Source organism: Elephas maximus, chromosome 19 (genome assembly GCF_024166365.1).
Source record: "Elephas maximus indicus isolate mEleMax1 chromosome 19, mEleMax1 primary haplotype, whole genome shotgun sequence".
NCBI classification, from domain to species: domain Eukaryota; kingdom Metazoa; phylum Chordata; class Mammalia; order Proboscidea; family Elephantidae; genus Elephas; species Elephas maximus.
This window is the reverse complement of record NC_064837.1, coordinates 12311005-12331378: the sequence shown is the minus strand read 5'-3', so window position 1 is coordinate 12331378 and position 20374 is coordinate 12311005. Positions and strand designations below refer to the sequence as shown.

General features: G+C 44.0%; 1 protein-coding gene across 5 annotated transcripts in view; it reads left to right on the top strand.

Moving 5' to 3' along the window:
- NDEL1 (nudE neurodevelopment protein 1 like 1) overlaps positions 1 to 20374 on the top strand; it is a 57175-nt gene that overhangs the window by 12849 nt on the left and 23952 nt on the right. For 3 of the 5 annotated variants that reach the window (XR_007513998.1, XM_049859495.1, XM_049859492.1), the window contains exon 1: positions 8256 to 8431. The exons of 1 other annotated variant lie outside the window; for it this stretch is intronic. The gene's annotated coding sequence lies outside the window, so the exon portion shown is untranslated. Of the gene's footprint in view, positions 1 to 8254; positions 8432 to 20374 lie in introns of those variants that run through there. One more of the 5 variants, XM_049859494.1, reaches the window with a different exon arrangement.

Genomic DNA, 20374 nt, shown 5'->3' with positions numbered 1-20374 from the left:
TCATCAGGCCTTACTTCCCAGGCTCCTCGGGGTGAGTTTGAACAGCCAATCTTTTGGTTAAGAGCCCAACATTTAACCATTCGTACCACCCAGGGACAGTTCTATGGGTTTTGGGAAATGTATAATGTCATATATCCACCATTACAGTATCATACAGAATAGTTTCGCTGTCCTAAAAATCCCTTGCACTCCATCTATTCAGCCGTCCCTCTCTCCCCCAAGCCTCTGGCAACCACTGATCTTCTCACTTGCACTGTAGTTTTGCCTTTTCCAGAATGTCATAAGGTTGGAATCATAGAGTATGTAGCCTTTTCAGACCAGCTTCTTTCACCCAGCAGTATGCTTTTAAGGTTCTTCCATGTCTTTTTGTGGCTCGTTAGTGCATTTCTTTTTATCGCTAAATGTATTCTTATTTTTTTAAAACTTCTTTCTAATTATACACTTAATACATTTTTTAATAAAAAAGTGTAGAAAAGAAAAAAAAAAGGAAGAACAGATTAGACAGAGAGAAAGAGAGGGAGAATGAGAGAGAGAACTACCTGTGACCTGTCAGAGATGACCACTGTGAACATTTTGGTGTCTGTCTTTCCAGACTTTTTTCTATGTATAATGCATGTTTTTCTATTTTACAAACACGGGATCGTATTATATATATTGTTCAGTTAACTTCTATATTCACTTAACTGCATATTGAAAACATTTTTCATTGTTAAAATTCTTCTGTAACATTCTTTAATGATTGCATACTATTATGTTGTGTGACTATCACATAATTCCGCTTAATCCACTTTCTAATCTCAGTTGTTTCTACACTTTTGCTAAACAACGCTTTGGTGAACATCTTTATGATGAGCAGCTCTTAAAAATTCTTTGCAAATGATATCCATAAAGATCTTTAGTCACGCTTCTATTTAGGTAAATTCTTAGAAGTGGAGATACAGCACCAAAGGAGTTGTACCTTTTTAAGGTTTTGATACACGACACTACAGTGCTTACCAGGAAAACTCACACCAAGCAGTACTCTCCTCAGCACTGTGCATGACAGCGCTGGTTTTGCTCTGCTCTTGTTAGCACTTCGTCATACTCTAACAGGTTAAAATCTCATCAATTTGTTGGGTGAAGTATGGACTACCTTCTTCTTCGTTCTATTTTGAGTGTTTTTGACTGGGAGCAAGGTGGAACACGATTCATATATTTGTTAGCCACTTATACTTTTATATTTTGTCAGTTGCCTCTTATTGTTCATTTTTTTTTAATGGGGGAGTTCTTTATGAGAGTTTTAAACTATGAAAATGCTTTGGTGAAAGAAAGAAAAAGAGGAGAAGCAGCAGCAAAGAGGAGCAAAGAAAATGATTCAGAGCTTAAAAACATTCATTGAAAATTTTTCATTCATTCAACAAATGTTAAGTACCTACTACATGCCAGGCACTGAGGCTAGAGATATGTAAGTCACAGCTGCTGCCCTAAATGCCACCATAAATGCAAAATATTGAAAAGTCCTGGCTAATTTTTTTCTCTGTACTACTTATCATCGCCTGATATATTAATATGTTTCTTTGTTTTCTGTAGCTCCAGAAAGGAAGGGACTTAACTTCTTTTGTTAATTGCTCTCTCCTCAGGTCCTAGAACAGTGCCAGGCACTCAGTAAATATTTGATGAATGTCTGGATACATTACCTTTTAATCCTGATACTCTGACTCATTGGTTTACCTGGCAATGGGAATTTGGCTGAATTGCCTGACAAAATCAGCTCAGTTTGCTAAGCAGTGCTCCATGCCCTGTCATTTCATTGGTCTGGTTTGGGAGTAGGTACGATAGGTACCACCTTGTTTGCATAAAGGTATGTGAGCAGATACATCCACACTGTTTATGTAGGTGTGATGTCAACAGTCCTTGGGGTTGCCAGGTGTCAACCAAATTAGCAATTAAAACTGTTGTGCCATTCCTTTCTGCAGAGGCAACAGTCACTCTGGGGTGTGGGCAGTGGGCCGAGGTAGGAGCCAGGGCTGACAGTGAAGACTGAAACTGGGAGGAGCAGAGGTTCGGAAGCCAGGAAGACCACGAGGCTGCAGGTGGTTCCGGAACAGTAGGTAGTCCACAGTTCAGATAGGCTTCCAGGGAAGAAATGATGACAAGCTCCAAGAGATTCACAGAAACGGAGGCAGTGGTGGTTCAGTGGGAGACCCGCTCCCAGCCAGTGCACCTTACGTGCAGACACCGCCTGTCTGTCAGTGGAGGCTTGCGGGTTGCTGTGATGCTGAACAGGTTTCACTGGAGCTTCCAGACTAAGATGGATTAGGAACAAAGGCCTGAGGGGCTACTTCTGAAAACTAGCCAGTAAAAAACGTGTGAATCACAATGGTCCAGCCCGTGACAGTCTACTGTGCATGTGGTCGCCATGAGCTGGGAACCAGTTCAACAGCTGCTCACAACAACAACAACATCCATCCATTTGGGTTCTCTGGCATATGCAATATTTCATAGCTTACCTAACTAAACTCATAGACGACCAAATGTTTAATCTGAGTTCATATGGTCAATATGCTGACTGCAGGAGATTCATGGGAACATGGCAGGACTTCAGTTTTCAACTATAAGAGAAAAAAGGCTAAGCAGAGACTCTTACTACCTCAGTTTACCCCCCTGGATAAAGGTGAGGGCTCTTTCCTTCCAGGACCAGCAACCAGGGCAAGAGAAGGCCTGTGGTAGCCCCAACCTAAGTTGTCCTCATTTTTCTTATCTCAAGAACCCCCTTTCCGTAAGCTACACCTGGGGGGCCTGTGAAGGGGGGAAGCACCTCGCTGGCGAGGGGTCCTGAGGCCAGGAGCAGGCTGCATTCTCAGAGAGACACAATGGAAAGGTAAGGAATGGGAAGGAAGTCTGGAACCAAGAGCATCTCCACCCAATTCCTGCCTCTCTGTTAACAGCTAAGAGGAGTCTGAAATTTAGGGGACAAATTCTGATGGAGGAGCCTAGGTTAGGAGGTTGGGCTGCTCTGAGTGATTTGGTAAGCACCACTGGCTTAAGAAGTTACTGAGATGCAATAAAGACAACAAGCGAATAGCTCTTTTCCCTTTTAGGTGCTACAGGGATTCCCAAACTGGGTGATTTACGGCTGTCTGGGCCAAGGGTCAGGGACATGGGGATTTTTGAATGAAGCATGGACTGGTTATCATTCCTTATCTTGGCAAAAACAAAAACCGGTTGCCATGGAGTTGATTCCAACTCATGGTGAGTCCATGTATGTCAGAGTGGAACTGTCCTCCACAGGATTTTCAACAGCTGATTTATCAGAAGGCGATTGCCAGATCTTCCTTTGGAGGTGCCTCTGGGTAGACCTGAATCTCCAGCCTTTCACTTAGCAGCTGACCGCATTAACTGTTCCTACCACCCAGGTACTCCTCCTAATCTTGGATGGGAAAATTTATTATCTGGTTGTAGGCTCTGGCACTCTGTTCGCTGAAGGAGATCTCCCAGCAAGTCATTCATTCAACAAATATTTATCGAGCGCCCGCTCTATGACAGGCATTACAGTGAAAAATAACAAACTTTTCAATTTAAGGCATCTGTACATATTTTTATGTAATTTAATTTCATTTTTCTGCTGCATTTTAACAACTTTATGGAGGAAAAGAACTCTGTTGTGACGGTTGAGGTTGTGTGCCAACTTGGTTAGGCCGTGATTCTCAGTGGTTTGGCAGTTATGTAATGATGTAGTCATCCTCCATGAAGTAATCTGATGTGATCAGGCAATCAGTTCTAAGGGGAGTTTCCTCAGTGGTGTGGCCTGCATCCAATATGGATTTTCTGGCAAATATTGCTTGCTTGCCCTGGATCCTGATTCCAGCTTGTCATCATCTGACTGTCAGCTCTTGGAACTTGAGCCAGCTGCCTGCCATATTGCCTGCCAGTGTTGGGATTTGTTGGCATCTATAGACTGTGAGCCAGTGGCCTGCCATCTTACCTGCTAATGTTGGGTTCACCAGCCCCTGCAGCTGTGTGAGTCAGGAGAAGCCTCCAGCCTGATGTCCGATCCATGGACTCGGAACGTGCCATCCTTGACAACCACGTGAGCTATTTCCTTGAGATAAATCTCTCTCTCTCTCTCTCTCTGTGGGTGTGTACATGTGCTTCACTGGGTTTGCTTCTCTGGAGAACCCAACCTGAGACACCCGTGAACATCAGCTCTATTTTCGCCCAGAGATAGCCCCTACGACACTATCTTCTCACCCTGGTTATCTTCCTTCATAGCACTTATTATGACCAGACAGAAATATATTTGTTTATTTGCTTATCGTCTGTCCTCCTCTTTAGAATATAAGTTTCACGGTGGGATGTGTGTGTGCCCTTTATAAAAAAATAAAAAATAATTATTATTAATTTTTTCTACGGTTAAATGCCCAAGGCCTTAGAATGGTGCCTAAACTCATGGGTAACGAATGCAAGACTTTCTTCTCTTTATAAAACCACTTTTTATTCGTGTCAGGGTCAAACTGTTTTTTTTTTTAGAATTAAAAAATAGCTGTTATGATTTTTTTTTTTATGACAGAAGAAAAAGATGTTGCTTTGGGGATTGCAGGATTCTAATGGTTCAAATTGGGTTTAAAGTTTGGGCTACAGAAAAGTCATAATTGCTCATGACCCTAATCCTAGGCCCTTTGTAACCTGACATCACCCAAGTTCAGCCTTTCATACCAGTGAAAATTTCATGTATAGACGGTGAATTTTTTTCAGGATTTGGGGCAGTCTCTGGAAAGTGCTCTCAGTCTTGCAGTTGGAGTTGTAGCCACTAAACCGTTGGCACATCCCTCCCTCTTCATTAAGGCATATTAAGTGTTTCTTGTGAGCCTGATTGGATCCAGATGGCTGAACTGTAGGATGCAGACTGTAGAGTGAGTTGGAGTCTCTTTGGGAAGGCCCTGGATGCCAGACTACATAGTTTGTACTTTAACACAAAGGCAATAGATTGGAGCCCGGAGTGATGCTATGTACAAAGTGGGATTTTTGAAAGATTATTCTGATAGTTCTGTGTAGACCACTGGGCTGGACCAAGAAGAAATTTATGGCAGAAAAGTTTGGGGAGGGAGAGAGAGAGAAATAGGAGACTTTGGAATGGGGAGCTCCAGGGGGAAAAAACTGGGAAATGCCTGGGTTATTTGGTGACCATGTAAGTGAATGCAAGCAGGGGAAGGGGATAATTAAGGGTGCTTTGACAGAGGTTTTTTTTTTGTTTGTTTTCGACAAAGGCTTCATGCCTCAGTTTCTAGGAGAACAATGACACCACTGGCAGAAACATGAAAATTGTTTTGGGAATTTTGGGTAGGGCAAAAGGAGGATCAGTTTGGATTTTAGACATGTAGAGGTGGTAGTGGGACATTTAGGGGGATATAATTATTCAGCAGGCCATTAGCAGCCAGTCAGTCGTTAGGGGTCCCTTGCCTAGCCTGACCTATACCCTGAGCTGAGAGCTGAAAATTCTTCTTACTTAGCAGGAAATAGTGGTCAAAGGAATACAGAGAGATTTGGCTGAATCAAGCCTTTGATAATGGCAGGGTGTCTGGTTCACCTGAATCTACAGAGAGATAACTATGCCCTGTCTCACAGGGGGCCTGTTACGTCATGAGCGTGTGATGTGGCTGAAGTCCAGCATCCTTGTTAGCTAGAATTTGGGCTCACAACCAGGGGCTCCTAAGGCAGCTAGTCAAATCCTCCCCCTGCTCCCAGTGGCGGAAACTGGCCTCTGTTTCCTGTGTCTCAGAGCTTGTGGCAGGGAAGATATTGGGGTGCTCAGGCATGCTCTGAGGGACCCTGACATTGGCTTGAGCCAAGAAAGGCCTGTACTGGGACCCATAATGGTTTATGAAGGCAGAAGGGTGGGGCAGCCCTCACTCACCTTTTCTACCTTCCTCGAGGCTGATTTTGTAAGTTCTATTCCCCTCGGAGGCTGCCTTCAGTTTTCATAAAATGCCCTCGTGGCACAAATGGTTAAGGGCTTGACTACTAACCAAAAGGTTGGTGGTTTGAACTGACCCCGTGGGGCCTTGGAATAAAGTCCTGGGGATCCACTTCCGAAGGGTCACAGCCTTGAAAACCCCCACGGAGTGTTCTACTCGGCACGTACGGGTTCTAGGAGTCAGAGTTGACCTGACAGCAGTGGGTTTCATTTCTGGATTGTAGTCTTCACTTCCGCTTTATTTTCCCGAGATGGGCAGACTGGAGGCAGGGTTAAGGCAAAGAGAGCTCACCGTTACTTGTTCTGCCACCACCCCCCTAGACCTGCCTCTCCGGGGGAAAGATCAACCAACAGGGAGGAAGGGGATCTGTGCAGGGCCTCTGACACCTCTGAGAGCCCGCCAAGCAAAGCCCATTCATTAAGCTGGGGCCAACGCACCAGTCCTGACAAACACTAGTTCTGGGTCCAGGGTGAGAGGGGTGGTGGCCTGGATGATGACAGCAGTATTTTCTCAGGGCCTGGCCTGCCACTAGGTGACTCAGTGAGTTTCACAGAGCCTGGGCCAGGAGGGAGGGATAAGAGCTGCAGCATTTATTTATTTTTTCCTGTTGCAGTGGACTGCTTTGTCTTGGCACTAGGTTCACAGGAAAACCTTCATTAATCACCTCCCTGCGTGTGATCTCATCAACCAGGGCACAGCCTCAGCCAGGGAAGCCGAGCCCTAGAGCCTGGAAGAGCTTCCACAGTGCGCCCCAGGCCACTGGCCCTGGAGTAGGACCTGCATGGGTTTAAACCACAGCTCTTGTTTACCTCTGTGAGCCCTAGTTTTCCAATATGTAAGATGGAGGTAATAATTCCACTCTCATAGGCTTGTAAAGCACTTACACGGTGCTCTAGCCCAATAAATGGTAATTGTTATGCCCCCTTCTTGAGTGGTTGATAGTGTGGTTTCTGTAGTCAGACAATCTAGACTGGAAGGGTTTTGATCTTGAGTTCTCCTCTTCCTAGTTGATTCGCCTTGGACAACTTCATCTTGCAGTGTCTCAGTTTCTTCATTTGTTAAAGCAGGATAATAACGGTACCTATAAAAAAAATTTTTTTTTTTTTTTTTGTCTCACAGGGTCATTGTGAGGATTAAATAATGTAGACCGAGTGCTTGGCAGGATTGCCAGTACATATAAATTGCACAACAAAAGTGAACTGGTCTTATTATTACAATCATTTCCCCCCCAAATCTACCGTCTTTGGAGTCGAGCTCAAGGTGCCATCCTTCCCACAAACCCCATTACTGTCATCACTTTTATGATTTTCATTGATTTGGGCACCTCTTACAATCCATTTGCATTGCTCCTCTCGATGTCTATTGCCCTCAAAAGTCTAACTGGGCCTCCCAGTCTCACCTTGCTCTCACCTTGAGGCCTGTCTTACAACAGCATTGTTGTGTCCCAAACCCTCATAAATCCAATCCCAAGAGGAGTGAAATGAGAGAGAATTACATTGTACATGACACAGCAAAAACTCCTAAAAAAAAGTTCCTTTAACAGCTCCCTTCCTTCAAATTTTATGCCTAGCTTACTGGCTAGTACCCCTCTAGCCCTCTTCTCTTATTCGGCTTATACATGTATTTTGTTGGTGGCCCCAGGAGGATGGCTACGTACATTTATATAAATAAACATGCTTAGATATATGAAATATATAATAAATGAACATCCCCCTGGTGACCCGTCCCAACCAGTCCATTTATTCCTTCAGCAATATTTGAGAGCCTATATTGTGTCTGGGACCAAGCTATCTGTTGGGATTAGCAAGACATAGGATTCAGTTTTTATCAAACTTAAACTCTCTTTGAGGAAAAAGAGAACAAATACAAACTTTTAGCTAGTGAAAGTGCTGTAAAAACAACAACAGGACTTCGTGACAGAGAGTGAGGGGGTAGCAGACTACCCCAATTATTCTATTGGCTCTTGGGTGGTCAGGCGTGGTCTCGGAGGTGACGTATGAGTGGAGAGTCATTTCATCAGCGGTAACACCGAAATGTGGACATGAAGGGTTTTGGTGGCTGACACCAGGGAAACAGGAGACGGCCACCCCGACCCTGAACTTGTCAGCCATAGAGAAGGGCTCTGGGCTTCCCCGAAAGCTGCGCCTCCGTGCGTCGCGGGGTCGACGGCGCTTGCGCAAAAGCATGCCGCCAGCGTGACGTAAGCGCGCCGGGCTCGGGCCCGCCCCCGTGACGCCATTCCTGCCCCCGCCCGCCCCGCGCTCGCGCATGCGCCGAACCCCGCCCCCTGCGTCACAGAATGGCCTCGGACGCCCAGGAGCCCTTGACGTGTCGGGGAGGAGCCGCGCGCCGAGCTTCGCCGAGCGCCGCTCAGAGCTGCCGGGCGAGCGGAGCGGAGCGGCTGGGCGGGCCTGGCCAGGCCGGGGAGCGGACACGTCGGTCGAGCGGCGGCGACATGCGCTTTTGACACGTCGGAGGTGAGCCTGCCGCGCGGGGGGCGCTCCCGAGGGGGCCGGGCCGGGCCGGCGGCGCCGAGGCCTGTCCCCGGGAGCCTGCGGGGCCGGGGAGCCTGCGGGGCCGGGGACCGAGGCTGAGGCCCCCGCCGGCCGGGCTGGCTCGTCGTCTGCGGGGGCCGGTGCAGCCGCAACTGTTCCAACCGCGCCAACCGCTCCGTCCCCGGCCGGCCCGCGCCGTGGCCCAGCAGGGGCGCCACCCCAGGGGGATGTGTCCCCACGGCGAGGACGCCCGCTGGTCCGGGGCGCTGGCGGCGCGAGGAGTGGCCGGCTGGAGGTGGCAGCGGCGCGCCCAGCCCTGCTGCTCCACCCTCGCCCCATCCCTCCAGCTGGCAGGGCCGTTTGGGGCCGGCTTGGGCTCTGCGCCCTGAGCTCCCGTCTCCCGTGGGGGCCAGAGCGGAAGGAGCCCCCGTCGGGCCCCGATGCCATTCCCGTGACACCCCGCCCTTGAGTTCAGGAAGGTGTCAGCAAACGGGCTCAGGTTACTTGGGCTCGCCTGGATTTTGCTGGCAAGCAACGAGATAGCCCTGTAAGTTCGGCCAAGGGAGTGAGGCTGACGACCACACTGCATTTCTGTGCACATTTCAGAACACCTTTGCTCTTTTTCTAACATTGGGGTTGTGACTGATCCTGTCGCCGCCGTTGGACGGAAGGGGACATTGAGCCTGGGGTGGAGAGGTGCTAAGTGATTGATACTTGGGTTCAACCAACTGGTGAGTGGCTTAGCTTGGATCAGAATTTACATCTCTAGGCCTGGAGTTCCGGTTTCTTTTCGTGACATTTTTATACTCGTCTCAGCTAGAAAGCAAGGCAGAATATGTGACTTGCCAGAGATATAACCGGAACCTTAAAAAAACTACCACCACCACCACAAAACAACCCCATTGCCGTCGAGTTGTTGCTCTGGTACCAGAACCTGGTAAGATGATTTATTCGAATATTTTTGAATAAATTCACCGAGGGTAAGAGCTGCTACTCAGTTAGGAGAAAAATCCTACTCTGAAGCGTGTTCACAAGTTGCTGGTTAATTACTTTGTTTGATAAATTGTGTTGCTCTTAATTGAGTTATGGGGCAAGGTAGTGGCTTTGGTAATTCATGAAGTGGATTATTTGGGCCAAAGTGCAGCATTAGGTCACTTCTGAATTATTGTTGAAATTATTATTATTTAAAATTGGAGAGCACAGGGAACAAAGAAAACCTTTGGCTAGCCCTGGTTGGAAGGTGACCCCATCCTGATAGAAGTTGCCAAATCTCCTAAAGCTGTTGTTCTGTTTTGACTTTTTAAATTAAGTAAATTGAAATTGGATAAGGAGCACTTAAAATAAGTAGAAACAGGAGTAAAAACTTAGACCTGGCCTTGATGACATCTGCAAAACTTATTTTTATTCTCAGTTTAAGCCATGCTGAGATAAATTTGGTTACTAAAGCTTAAAATTACTTCTGATGTAAGTTTCTGAGCACTTGGTATGGCAGAAAAAGAAGTTTGATAGGAGCAAAAGGAAGACCATATTTATGATCGGTTTTGAAAAGTTAAAAATTCTGTAAATGTCACCTTTGAGACAAGTAGAAGAATTTTGGTAAAAACACATGTATTACCCAGAATGAGCTCCAAAAGGACTCTTCCAACCTCATTAACCAAAAAAAAAAACCAAAGCCAATGCTATCAAGTCGATTCCGACTCATAGTCCTATAGGACAGAGTAGGGCTGCCACATGGGATTTCCAAGGAGCAGTGGGTTGATTTGAACTGCTGACCTTTTGGTTAGGAGCCAAGCTCTTAACCACTGAACCGCCAGGGCTCCTCCAACCTCATTAGTCCATTCTGTATCTATTAACAAGAAAAAATATCATATAAAATAGATCTTTTTTTTTTTTTTTTACCACCAGACAAATAGTAGTCTCCTTGTAAATGTAGCATTTTGGACAGGCTGTTTTATCTTAAAGTCATACATGGTATAATAATTCTTGATATAAAAGTTGTCATACTTTTGAGACTTACTCTCCATTCATATGAGACATGATAGTAAAGGAAGATTGGGTGGGGTGCATAATTATCTCCCTTCATTTTTTTTATTTTGTTTCAGACGATTATAGGTGTACCATTAAGGGATTTTTTTTTTTTTTTTTTTAAGCAGTGTATTTTTCTATATTGGCTAACTTTCTATAGCCTGAGCATCTCCAGTTACATAGTATCAAATAACACAGTGAACACCTCCTCCCACTGTTACTTGAAGCACAACTGAACAAACTGTCTTTAAAGCCCTTGAAATGTTCTTTTGACTATGTGTAGTGGTAACAAATTTTTGTCATTTGTAAAAAAAGGGTAAGTGTGATGAATAAAATTTGATAAAGCTGGATAATACCAATTAGGAAACAGCAAAAATGGGGTGTAATCATAAAGTAAGAACTTGCTTAGTTCTTAATCTGGCTCTTAAAGACTATCCCCAAAACCAAAAAACCAAACCCATTGCCATCAAGCCAATTCTGACTTACAGCGACTGTATAGGACAGAGTAGAACAGTCCCATAGGGTTTCCAGGGAGCAGCTGGTGGATTTGAACTGCTGACATCTTGGTTAGCAGCCGAGCTCTTAACCACTCCACCACCAGTTTGGTTTGGTATCCCAAAAGAGAAGTTTAAGAAATTTTTTCGTAATGGTGGTATTATTGGAACGTGCATATGGCTTTCTGAAGTGATTAAGGAATCATTTATATGTTACAAATTCTGAAGCATGTTTACTGTGGTCGTACGTCAAAGGTTCACTGCTGAACTATCATTTTTATTATTTAATGAACAGCTATGTTGGGTTTACTGTGTGCCAAGCCCTGTTCTAAGTACTTTTCAAATATTAACTTTCTTCAGAACAGCCCCATTTCAATTAATATCCCCATTTTAAAGGTGAGGAAATGCGGAGCACTGAGTGGTCAGATAACTTTCCCAAGTTCACCCAATTAAAAAAGTAGAGGAGTTGGAATTAAAAAACAGGGAGTTAGCCTCCAGGGTCTGGACACTTACCCACTATGCTGTGCTGCTTCTATGCCTGTTAAATGTTTCTAGTTGGTTCGTTCCGGTCTTGGAAAAGATGAAGCTCATTTTAGTAAAAAGTTTCTGGTATAGGTTATAATTATGTTTGAAGGCCAATAAACAAGTTGTAAAAGTAGCTTGTTGATTAAAAACAATTGTAGTCAACATCGAGTTCACAAGAAAATACTGAATTCTGCAAGAAAATAATATATGTGAAATAAAAGCACATAATAAAAATAATTTTACTAGTGTACGATGTGGAATTAAGTAGTTGACAAGGAGGATACAAGAGCTAGAACTAAATACTCAAGAAGCTTCATACCAAACCTGTTGCTGTTGAGTGGATTTCAACTCATAGCGACCCTATAGGACAGGGTAGAACTGTCCTATAGGGTTTCCAAGGAGTAGCTGGTGAATTTGAGCTGCCGGCCTTTTGGTTAGCAGCTGAGTTCTTAACCACTGTACCACCAGGGCTCTTTCATACCAAAGGTTATTTGAAATCTGAGTCACGAGAGGACTCGAAAAGTTGGTAGTTGTGTTAAGAATATGGCCCTATTCAAGAACCGACAGTCGGGGACAAACGGGTACTTGACCATGTTTCCCGAGAGGTGTAAACAGGAAGGTTCCATGGGGATCACTGAGTAGCTAACTGCTCTTCAAAGTAATAACTGCCTCTGCTACTGTATAAATGGATCAGAAACAATAATAACAAACCCATATAGAAAAGTTTCAAAGTGGGTATGTGAACGATAACATTGATAGATAAAAACAGCCCTAACGCTGTCTGTAGAAGGATCGGCTCTACATTGATATGCAACCCAAGAAAGAAGAAAGGCACTTAAAGTCATTATGAACATACACAAGGACATTGGTCAGCGCACCACCCGATCAGCAGTATTATCAAATGCTGCACAGTAACAGAAAGAGTACTAGAAACTTCAAAGAAAAATAATCCTAAACCAAAAGAAACGAAACCCATTGCTGTTGATTCTGACTCATGACTGTCCCATGTGTTAAGAGTAGAGCTGCTCCATGGGGTTTTCTTAGCTGTACACTTTACGGCATATCATCAAGCCTGTCTTCCACTGGGTGGGCTCGAACCACCGACTTTTAGGTTAGTAGTCAAGCACAAACCATTTGTGCCACCCGGAGACCTAGAAAAATTACCCTACCAGTGAATAAAACGTCGAAATACTGAGGCAGCACCAGTCACTCAGCTACAGAAAGGCATTCTTCCAGGGAAGGTCCAAAGAATGACAACTAAAATATTTAAGGGACTGAGGTAACTGCCAAAGATTATAGGCTAAAAAGTCAGGAAGTCCTCACTTTGGGAAGACCAAGGCTGAGAGGTATTCTTATCAAAGTCTACAAGATCAGAAAAGGCATAAAAAGGAGAATACAAACTTGTTCACTAAATCCTGGAGCCTCACAAGAGAGCAACACATGAAACTTATGGTAAATTTAAGACCAAAAATAGGAAGTTCCCCATGGCTTCAAGTTATAGAACTTATCCCAGTTGCTTAAGACATGATAAAATCAGTAAATTAAACATTACAAAATTGAAATCAATAATTAAACAAATGTTTCATATAAGCGTCAGGACTCTCTCATACTTTTCCACTTCCTGGCATTTCCAGTTGCCTTTATTCTTACCGACACATGATGAAGTATTGCGCCTTCATCACAGCCTTATATTTATGCGGTTCGTAAGTCACACCATCTGTATTGTGGGATTCCTCATTTTCCTTGGAGCCATCCATCTGGCCTCTTTACTCTCTGGGCCTGACGGACTAGGCTTCATCCTGGCTTTTGTTTATTGCTGTCCTGGGGTAGAGCCACTATATCGTGAATCTTACGCTGTCCTGTTTTCTCCCTTCTTTTGTTACGGTCTCAGGAAGTGTGTGGGAGATAACCCTCTTGAGTTCTTGTGTGAGAGAAGAAATCCTCTCACTTCCTGAATTATGTTTCCTGTGAGTTCTATATATCCCAGGATTTTCTTATTCTCATTTGTCTGGTGATTCTTGGTTGTTCACTCGTGTTTGAAACTAAAGAACTGGGTGATTATTTTAGGCAGCTAATAGTGCCGTGTGCTATGGTTGCTAACCTGAAGGTCTGCAGTTCAGATCCACCAGGCGCTCTTTGGAAACTCTGTGGGGCAGTTCTAACTCTGTCCTGTAGGGTTGTTATAAGTTGGAATTGACTCTATAGCAACGGGTTTGGGTTTTTAGTTTTAATGTGCAGTGGTATCTCCAAGGCTCCGCCCAATAAGTCCCATCAGCTCCCTATTTTTTGATGTGTAGTCTCTACTGAGTTATATAAATGACGGTGAACGTGGCTTGGCATACATCAAAGTGATAATTGTGCGCAACTGAGAATGATAGGTTCTGTAATCCTGGTTTAATATATGGTAGTGCATTGTGAGACAGAAGTCAAACCATGCACATTCCTGAAATAGAAATTCAGATATAAAATAAAAGTGGTAATTTGCAAGTAAATAGGGAATAATGAAAAAAAGATTATACATCAGTTCAGCAAATACTTGTTGAACTTCTGTGTTCTGTGTTTCTGCAGATACAGAGGGGTTTATAAATAAGATGCAGATCTTGTCCTCACAGAACTATCTGGAAAGACTTAACCTCTCATTCCTCTTCAAATATTTCTTATTTAAGGTAGAATAAGTAGCAGCAAAACTTTGCTTTGCTTTTTATGTTACTCTTGGCCCCAACAACATTTTGCAAAACCGTAATTTACTGGATTGTGTATCAGAAACACTGAATAGTTGAGCTGCACACGCTGGTACGTAGTTGCCAGTGCTCAGATAGTAACATGTATTCAGAATTGAAGGACCAGTGCCTTTGGGCATTTAATCTGTAGAACTAGATGTATACATTTCAAATGTAATTACAAAATTTTGGGGGACATTTTTGGGAAAGGCCTTATCTAGAGCGTTCAGTTGTTGCCTCGTCTCCAAATGCTTCTCTCATCTGTCCTGTCATTCTGCCTTCACCTGGGTTCATATATCCCTCCCCTCAGGGACTCAGGCAATAACTCTGTGAGAAGTTGTTGATACCATATGGTAATGCCTTTAGCTGTTTTGGATCTTCTTTTAAAATCCCGGTAGCTCTTGCTGCTGGAGTAGGTTCATCCTTGTTCACACAATTACAAATCAGGTTATCCCTTCGTCTGGGAAAGTGGGTAGGAATTGGGAACTTTGATGGAGGGATAGGAGAGGATTTTATAAATTAGTATTATTTAGTAATCATACACATACTTGAAGAAATATTGTAAATCATCTAATATAGTCCAAACCTTCATTAGGTTAAAAAACCGAGGCTCTAAGAGATTAAGCAGTTTGCTTAAGTGATTAAGTGGCCGAACTGGAACCCTAGAGCCCAGGCCAGTAGGATTTCCAGTCCTGGCTGCTCTGTGTTTTGATGTGCGACCATGTCATCCAGGTGTCTCCAAGAGCAGGATAATGACAGCAGACAAAAGTGTGCTAATTAGGGGGAATCGGATTAGAGGAGGAGGGCACATTTGGTCAATAAATATTTATTCCAGTGCTTAACAATATCTGACACATAGTAGGTTCTCAATAAACGTTTGCAAGCTTTAAGGGCTTTCTCTGAGCAGGGCATTATGCCTGGTACCATGAAGGGATGTAAAGTATGTCAAGATACCATCTCTTTCAAAGAACTTTCAAGGTGATTTATAAATTAAGGCAACTGGGAGATTGACTGGCAGATGCCAAGGTAGTAATAGATAGTACGGCCAGAAAACACTTGACTAAAAAAGAAAATTTGTAGTAAGCGTTGGAGAAATTAAACTAAGTATATAAGGTTCCGTTTTAATTTTATTCAATTAGAAACCACTCTTACTCCTCTTTGGCATACCCAGTCTGAAATTGGAGTTCTGTATTTGTTGTTGTCTCTGAGTTTTTGCTAAACTCCTGTGATTGTGCTAGGTGAACTCCAACTTCTCTTTATCTAAATCTGGTCTTGAGTTCTTTTTATTTTTCAAATAATATTTTATTGTGTTTTCGGTGAATGTTTACATAGCAAATTAGGGTCCTGTTTAGCAATTTCTGTACAGATTGTTCAGTGACATTGGGTACATTTTTCACAGTATGTCAACATTCTCCTTAATTCTGTTCTGGTTGTTCTGTTTCCAGTAATCTAGTTTTCCTTAACTTGACACCTTTGGTTTAGAGTAATAGTTGACCATTTGGTCTCATATAGATAATTCTTTAAAGGAGCACAGTACTCATAGGTGGTGTATTTTATGAGCCAATCTGCTACTTAGCTGAAGGGTGACCTTGGGATAGTTTTGGTTCAAAGTTTAAAGAGTATCTCAGGTCAATAGTCTTGGGGAGTCTTTTAGTCTCAGTTCAGTAAGCCTGGACTTTTTAAGAATTTGAGTTCTGTTCTGCATTTTTCTCCAGTTCTGTCAGGATCCATCTGTTGTGGCCCTAATCAGAGCAGTCAGTAGTGGTAACCAGGCACCATCTAGTTCTTCTGGTCTCAGGATAGATAAGACCGCGGTTTCTGTTGTCTGTTAGTCCTGTAGACTAGTTTCTTCCCTGCGTCTTTGGTTTCCTTCTTTCTCTTTTGCTCCGGATGAATAGAGACCAATAGTTGTATCATAGAGGGCCGCTCGCAAGCTTTTAAGACCCCCAACAATACTCATCAAACTAGGATGTGAATTATATCATGCCAGTGAATTATATCATGCCATTGAATTATATTATGCCAGTTGACTAAGTTGTCTCATGAGACTATGGTCCTAAGCCTTCAAACCCAGAAAACTAATCCTTTGAGGTGTTTGGTTATGTCTAAGAAGTATTTGTAACTGAGCCCCTGATGTGGCTTATTACCTATATGAATATGTTTGCATACACATACATGTATATACACATACATGGAGGTACACCTCTATATGCCCACATATGTACACACATATACGTAGCCATACACATATATGCATATTTATGTACTTATGTAACTGTCTTAGGCTGGGTTCTCTAGAGAAGCAAAATTAATGAAGCGTTTTGTGTATATATATGTATATGTATATACAGAGAGAGAAAGAGATTTGTATCAAGGAAATGGCTCAAGTGGTTGTAGAGGCTGGAAAGTCCATGAATCAGGCGTCAGGCCGGAGGCTTCTCCTGATTCACGTATCTGCAGGGGCTGACGAACCCAAGATCAGCAGGTCAGATGGCAGGCTGCTGGCTCAGAGGCTGTGGAGGCTGACAGATCCAAGATTGGTAGGTAAGATGGCAGGCTAATGGTTCAAGTCCCAAGAACTGGAGTTTAGGTGATGACAAGCTGAATGCAGGATCAAGAGAAGAGCCAAAGCCAGCGAGCTTTGCCAGAAAGTCCGTATGTATTAGATGCAGGCCATACCCCCGAGGAAACTCCCTTTCAACTCGTTGGAGGAGATTGCCTTATATCAGATCTCATCATGGAGGTGATTACGTCATTACATAACTGCCAAACTACATCATAATTGCCCAACCACTGAGAATCATGGCCCAGCCAAGTTGACACACAACCTTAACCATCACAGTCCACCCTTATCAGCTTGGCACCTGTACATATCTCCTTAAACCGTATGTAATCTCTAAATAAAATTATAAAGTCATACTTGTGCCTAACATAATAACAACTAATGCACGTACAACCAAAAATGCACTAGCCCTGTTTAAACCCACTAAAGAAATATATTTGATGTACACTATAAAAGGAAGAATTGCTTATAAGAATTATAGTTCTTGTTTCTGCAACTGGTCATGTAGTCGTAGCAGGTATTTAGAACTACCTTCTTCTACCACCCCTTCTGTATTCCCTCTACCCTTAGCAAGCACCTCAGCTGGTCATGGGTCTTTGCCTGGTGGGGTGACCCAAACCTTCATTCCTGAAGGGTCTGGGCCATTAGTAGTCATGTCAAAATTGGGTTGCTGTAGTTTTCCAGTGGCTTTAATCATAGGACATGGTAGTACTAAGAGACACCCTAAGGCACTTCCTGCATTCCAGACTTACTCTTCTGTTACCTCCATTATGTAATATTAATCTGATTTCCCCTTGGTAATCATGATCAATCACACCAGCCAATATGGTAACTTCCTTCTTTGCCTGTTGATACAGAGGCATAAAGAACCCAAAGTGGCTAGGTAGCATTCTTAACTTCCAGTTTAATGGAATCAGTGATAAGTCTCAGGTGGGAGCATTCCTCCCTTTGGAACTAAGACCTCTGGATCCACAGAGCATAGGGTCGTGGGGATAGGAAGCAAAAATTTTTGTGAGTGGGTCCATAGGGGTAATAGTGAATCGTACCACTTTCATTTCCACCCGTTGATTCTTGGACCCATGAATCCTGGCTATGGGAGAAATAGCACCATATATTGGATGCTGGTTTAGAGCATATGCAGCCTACTAGAGAACTTTGCCCCAACCCTGCGAGGTATTGGCACCTAGTTGGTGCTGTAATTATGTCTTTAGAAGGCCATTCCATCGTTCTGTCAAACCAGCTGCCTCAGGATGATGGGAAACGTGGTAATACCAGTGAATTCCATGAGCATGGGCCCACTGCCACACTTCATTTGCTGTGAAGTGAGTCCCTTGATCCTAGGCAGTGCTGTGCGGGATACCATGATGGTGGATAAGGCATTCTGTAAGTCCATGGGTAGTAGTTTTGGTAGAAGTTTTGCATGCAGGGAAGGCAAATCCATATCCAGAGTAAGTGTCTATTCCAGTAAGAACAAAACGCTACCCTTTCCGTAATGGAAGCAGTCCAGTGTAATCAACCTGCCACCAGGTTGCTGGTTGATAACCTCGAGGAATGGTGCCATATTGGGAACTCAGTGTTGATCTCTGCTACTGGCAGATTGGGCACTCAGCAGTGGCTGTAGCCAAGTTGGCCTTGGTGAGTGGAAGTCCATGTTGATGAGCCCATGCGTAACCCCCATCCCTGCCACCATGGCCACTGTGTTCATGAGCCTATTGGGCAGTGATGGGAGTGCCTGGGGAAAGAGGACTGGTTCCCACAGAATGCATCATCTTATCCACTTGATTGTTAAAATCCTCCTCTGCCAAGATCACCCTGTTCTGAGTATTCACATGAGACACAAATATCTCCACTTCTTTTGCCCATTCAGAGAGGTCCATCCACATATTTCTTCCTCCTTGTCTCCAGTTATCTAATCATGTTGCTTCCAAGCCCTGACCACCCAGCCAAACCATTGGCCACAGCCCATGTGTCAGTATATAATCGCACATTTAACCATTTCTCCTTCCAAACAAGGTGAACAAACAGGTGCATTGCTCAAAGTTTTGCTCACTGGGAGGATTTCCCGTCACTGTCCTTCAGAGAAGTCCCAGAAAGGGGCTGTAGTGCTGCTGCTGTTCACTTTTGAGTGGTGTCTTCATGTCGCACAAACCACCTGTAAACCCAGGCACAAGTTTTCTCTTCCTCAGTCAACTGACCATAAGGAACTCCCCATGAGGCCATAGTTGCAGACTGGGAGATGGAAAGTAACGTGACAGGAGTGGAGACCGTGGGCGTTTGGGCTACCTTCTCATGCAACTTACTTGTGCCTTTAGGTCCTTCTTGGTCCTAATCTTGTATATACCACTTCCATTTAATGACTGAGTGCTGCTGTGTACGTCCAATTGTATGGCTCTGTGGGTCAGACAACACCCAGTTCATGGTGGGCACCTCAGGCTGCATGGTGACTTGGTGTTCCATGGTTAAGCATTCATTCTCTACTAAGGCCCAGTAACAAGCCAAAAGCTGTTTCTTAAAAGGAGAGAAGTTATCTGCAGAGGATGGCAGGGCTTTGCTCCAAAATCCTGAGGGTCTGTGCTGTGATTCACCAATAGGGGCCTGCCAGAGACTCCAAACAATATCTCTATCTGCCACTGACACTTCAAGCACCATTGGATCAGCTAGATCATATGGCCCAAGTGGTAGAGTGGCTTGCATGGCAGCCTGAACATATGGCAGAGCCTTCTCTTGTATTGGGCCCCATTCAAAACTAACAGCTTTCGGATCACTTGATATAGGTAGGCTGGAGTAGCGCACTCAGCGGAGAGATATGTTACCTCCAAAATCCAAAGAGGCCTACCAGGTGTTGTGCTTCCTTTTTAGTTGTGGGAGGGGCCAGATAAAATAACTTATCCTTCACTTTAGAAGGAATATTTTGACATGCCCATGCCACTGAACCCCTAGAAACTTCACTGAGGTGGAAGGTGCCTGAATTTTTGTCAGATTAATTTCCCACCCTCTAGCACACAAATGTTTTACCAGTAAGTCAAGAGTTATTGACACTTCTTCCTTACTAGGTGTGATGGTTAAGGCTGTGTGTCAACTTGGCTGGGTCATGATTCTCAGTGGTTTGGCAGTTATGATGTAGTTTGGCAGCTATGTAATGAAGTAATCACCTCCATGATGAGATCTGACTTATAGAAAATAGCTATCACAGCGGTCTTAAAGGACGCTGAGTCTCCCTTCACAAATTTGTTCCTTACTGTTGTGGTAAAGGAAGCCTGGTGGTGTAGTGGTTAAGAGCTATGGCTGCTAATTAAAAGATTGGCAGTTCAAATCCACCATGCGCTCCTTGGAAACTCTATGGGGCAGTTCTAATCTGTCCTTTAGGGTTCCTGTGAGTCTCGATGGACTTGATGACAGTGGGTTTGATTTTGGTTTTTGGTTGTGGTAAAAGGTGTGTCCTCTAGGCACTCCACGTATGGGTCTGTGGGCCTAACATGACAAATTCCACTCTAACATGCCAGTTTCCCTAAGCCTTTGGAGGCCTTCTTCTATAGTATACCAAAGCAGGTCTCGTACTTCCATTTGATTTAGTGTAGGCCACCACGTGGCTCATGCT